General features: G+C 50.9%; 1 protein-coding gene across 1 annotated transcript in view; it reads right to left on the bottom strand.

The window, feature by feature from the left end:
• Nucleotides 1–1,592: 1,592 nt before the first annotated feature.
• The window catches only part of ELK4 (ETS transcription factor ELK4), a 10,238-nt gene continuing 7,690 nt past the window's right edge, over nt 1,593–4,140 (bottom strand). Inside the window, exon 6 of the mRNA XM_004699833.2 lies at nt 1,593–4,107. The gene's annotated coding sequence lies outside the window, so the exon portion shown is untranslated. The remainder of the gene's footprint in view (nt 4,108–4,140) is intronic.

Here is a 4,140-nt window from a genome sequence, read left to right on the forward strand (position 1 = left end):
CAGACGTGAGCACCCTATCTCTGGGAAAGCGGTAGACACCACGTAAGCTAGAGACAGCAATAAAAAGCAAACTAAACGAGGGGACGTAAGCAAAGAAGGAACCGTCTCTCAACTGAGCTGGCACGCTAGGAGCACACAGCCCAGAATGAACCATGCCAGCCGGCGGCCAGTGGCCGTGCAGCCTGCACCAGTGCCAGTGCACACAGGCTGGTTGTCTGGAATGGAATGACAGGGCGGAGGAAGGAAAAGAAAAAGTATGTGCTACTAAGGCTACACCACCTGGCTAGTGAGATCTCAGACAATCGAGTTACAGGCACCTCCCACCCATTACACTCCTTCCAAGCTCTCCCTGGTGAGGGTCCTTCTTAAGAAGATCCAGTGTGGCTCGTAGGAAATTATTTGTTTTGTTTGTTTTTTCAAAATGGCACTTTTTTTTCTTCTTAAGCCAACCTGATTATTTAAGTGAATAAAGGGTATAATCCTAAAAACTAACTTTTGTCAAAAGTTTATACACCTCAAAACGCAAAGCTAACCAGTAGCAAAATGGTGGGACTGGGGCTCAGACTTAGTCCTTCCTACCCACAGAGAAGTAGTGGCTGCGTGTAGTGGTTACGAGTTGGGCTGCCAACCTCAAGCTCCGCAGTTCAAAACCACCCCGCTCTTCCACAGGAGAAAGAAGAGGCTTTCTACTCCCGTCCAGAGAGACAGTTCTCCCTGTCCAACAAGGGCACTATGAGTCGGCATGGACCGATGGCGGTGAGGGAGTTCCATCCGCAAAGATGACGGAAACTGCCGGAAGGCAGATGTGAAGCCGAGACGATGACTGCCATCAGCAAAAGACCCACAGCCAACGAGAATGCGTTAATTCTTGGTCATCGAAAAGCAATCCCATTCATCTCTCTTCTATTTTTACATATTTGCATCTTAGCTAATTTCATTAATATGCTACTATACTGCATTAAGCAACGGGTGTCATGTACATAATAAAGACCATTGGTAATACTGCCCTGGGGTGGAGGGGAGAGGAGGGATCATGAAATGTCTTACAAGGGACTATGTCCCTTACATGGTGTAGACAGTAAGAATGCCTAAACAGAAAGACACTTAAAGATGGGTACTTTATACAAAGTTGAATATAATCTATCAATTGCAGATCATCAAAAAAAATTCATCAATTGCTACACAGCACAATATTAAAAGCTTGTATGTTACTTTAAAACATCCCGGCCTAAAAGGGAGCCTAGAAGAACAGCTCTCTAAACAATCCATGTATCCCTTCTCCAAACCTGCCTGATGGTCCAAAACACGCAAGAAACAAACCTAACTTCCCTGACTTTCGATACCCTTCGGGCGACACTGAACAAACATAACAATCATGAAGTGCTTCCAGTTATAAAACAAAGCAGTGCTAACAAGGGGCCAAAGAAAGTGTCAAGGGACTGAACACAGTATGTGGCACCCCACCCACTGAACTCCAGTATGTGCAGGATTCCAGGGTGAGGGCTCAGGCCCAGTCCAGAAGCTCCCGGACCTGTCCTAGCAGGGTGCACAAGCCTTGGCTGGAGCGGGAACTAGAACGGGCCCTTTTGAGATGGAGAACAAGGCCGAGCCAAGAAGCAGCAGCTCAGAGATTCGACCTTGAGGTTTCAACTGGTGCACAGGGAGACACGAGGCTCCAGCGCTGGGACCCTCCCCTCGCCCATCAATCCACACTGCATCCCAGGAACTCTGCTCCAAAAGGAAACTTCCTTCCTGAGGAAACTGAGTCCGTGAATTTTTGAGAGAGGACGTCCCTATTGGCTCAGTGGTACTTGCGCATGGAGCGGGAGGTTACAACACCTAGGACATGTCCCAGGGAGCGCTGCTCTTTCTGAAGGGTGGGCAATCGGTCCTTAAGGCCAATGACCTCGGGATTTTAAAAAGCGGAAATGTGCAAGGCATTCGTTCGTAAGAAGTGGCAACTGCCAAGAGTGGCAGTTTACTCTTCAGTTTTAAGTATAAAATTGGCTAGGAGCCATCCTAGTCTAGAGCATGTTCCCTCTGAAATATGTACACTCAGCCAGCATGTGAGCTCGCTCTCTCACACGCGCGCGCGCACACACACGCACACACACGCATACACACATCCTAGTCCCATGACTTCAAAGTAAGCATTCCCACTTGATATAACTTCCTGATGTGTGTAACACTCAGACTCTTGCGTCCCAGTGATTTTAATACAGGTGACTACGCCCAAAAGATGATGGCTCCAGAGCTGTGGGCGGTCTGTGTGTCTTCCTCGTGAACTGTCACAACAGAAGTCTCCCCTACAGTCATGCTAGCACAGGCCCGGACTGAGTGGGCTCTGTGGAAAGCCTTAGCCACACTGTCCTAGCTCGCCCTGGACGTCCAGTCATAGTGGGGTGAAGCACAGCACCAAGACGGTTCCTCCCTGGCAGGCTACAGCCAGGAAGAGGACAAGTAGCCTGGGGAACATGGCAGCTTCAAATGGAACATTTCTTCCCCGCCAACACCTCGCCCTGAGGACGTGCTCGGTCCACAGGTCAAAGCACGACGCTTCGTGCTAACAGGCTCCGTCAAGCACGAGAACGGAAATCAAACTGCTGCCTGGGCTTGCTTACCATGCCACCTCCCACAGGAATCCCCGATTCAAGAAGACACCTCCACGTTGGGAGTGGAGATCTGAAGACAGAAGACAAGGTACAGGCAACGCCAGCAACACCAGAGAGCACTGACCTTTGACCCAACGTCAGGCAGATGATGGACAAATAGCTCCCAGCAAACCTGCTCTCTAGTCAGAGAGGGACCCGGCTCACTGACCTTCGCCTCATTGAACGGGTCATGGGCTCCACCTTCTGATCACAATGCACCCTGCTGTCCCCTCGGGTAGCAGACCACATGGCCGGCAGCGCTGCCCCTGCCTGGCAGCTGATGGTCCACTCAGAGGTCCAGTTCTACAGAGCTGGGCACGGGGCTCCATACTTGTTTACACAGCCAACAACAGCACAATCTGAGACGTCTGGAATGCGAGCAAGTGAGTGGTGTCAAAAGCACTGGCAAAGGAGTGACATCATTCCTTCAGAGGTTGGAATGTCACTCCCAGGCCCCACCACCGCCCAAGGAAACCTGATCAGTGCAGGAAAAAAGGGGGGCTCCCGTCTATTTTAATATAAAGCGACTTGAAACAGCTCCGGGTTTGCTGGCAAATGCTGACGCAGCAAAGGCTCCAAAGGTCTGTCAACAGACTCGTGCAGGTAGACAGCACATCAGCATGCAGGGCTGACAGCTCGAAGGGCAGAGGCAGCACCTGCACCAGCGCAGGGCGCCTTAGTGGCTGGCTATCTGGAAACTTAGGGAAAAGAATGAACGTGAAAATCCAGAGAGTGGTGGCAAGCTCTCTGACAGTTTCTTCTAGAAATTTTCAAAGATGGCAAATCACAGAAAGGCTTTCTCCATCGAGCAAAACAAAAGCATCCACCTCATCCCCCCAAGAGCAGCCTGGTGCCAACATGCCGAGTCAGCGGCCTTCTGGTCGGATGGCCTTTCCAGAGGAGCCCGGTCTACCGGTCCTCTCTAGTGGGAGACTGCACTAGACTAGGAGATTCCTGGAAGTGACTGCCAGCAGAGCGGCTGAGTGCTTGACCACTGTGCCACGGCTCCTTCCGTCAGCACGTGGTGATGCACTTTCACACTGAAGAGCGGACGCTCAAAAGGTCTGGAGAGCTGGCTGTTGTTTTGTTTTGCCACTTCGAGCACTGCCTCTAACTGTGCTTTCATTCATTAGAAAGATGGAAAGCTGCTTCCAAGAACTTCAGAATCACACAACACAAATTCTGAGATCAGGATGGGAAAATGTTGTTGGACCAGACATGGCGCAATGCGAGCGGGCGAGCCAGCGGGCGAGGAGTGAGTAGCAGGAAGGTGGGGCGATACCATCGACAGCCCGGAGCCACAGGTCCAGGATTCCAAGCCAGTGACTTCTTCTCCACCCCAAGCTCACGGAGAGCGGAGAGAGCAGGCGATCCAGCCAGCTCAATATGCTCCAGTTAGTGCTGCCTTAACTTCTAGAACTTCTAGCATGTCAATCTCTAGACTTCTAGCTCAGACCTTGAGCTAAGGTGGTAAACGTTCATTAATAGG

The sequence above is a fragment of the Echinops telfairi genome, unplaced genomic scaffold (assembly GCF_000313985.2).
Source record: "Echinops telfairi isolate 266 unplaced genomic scaffold, ASM31398v2 ScPeMD7_7424;HRSCAF=8462, whole genome shotgun sequence".
In the NCBI taxonomy this organism is placed as follows: Eukaryota; Metazoa; Chordata; class Mammalia; order Afrosoricida; family Tenrecidae; genus Echinops; species Echinops telfairi.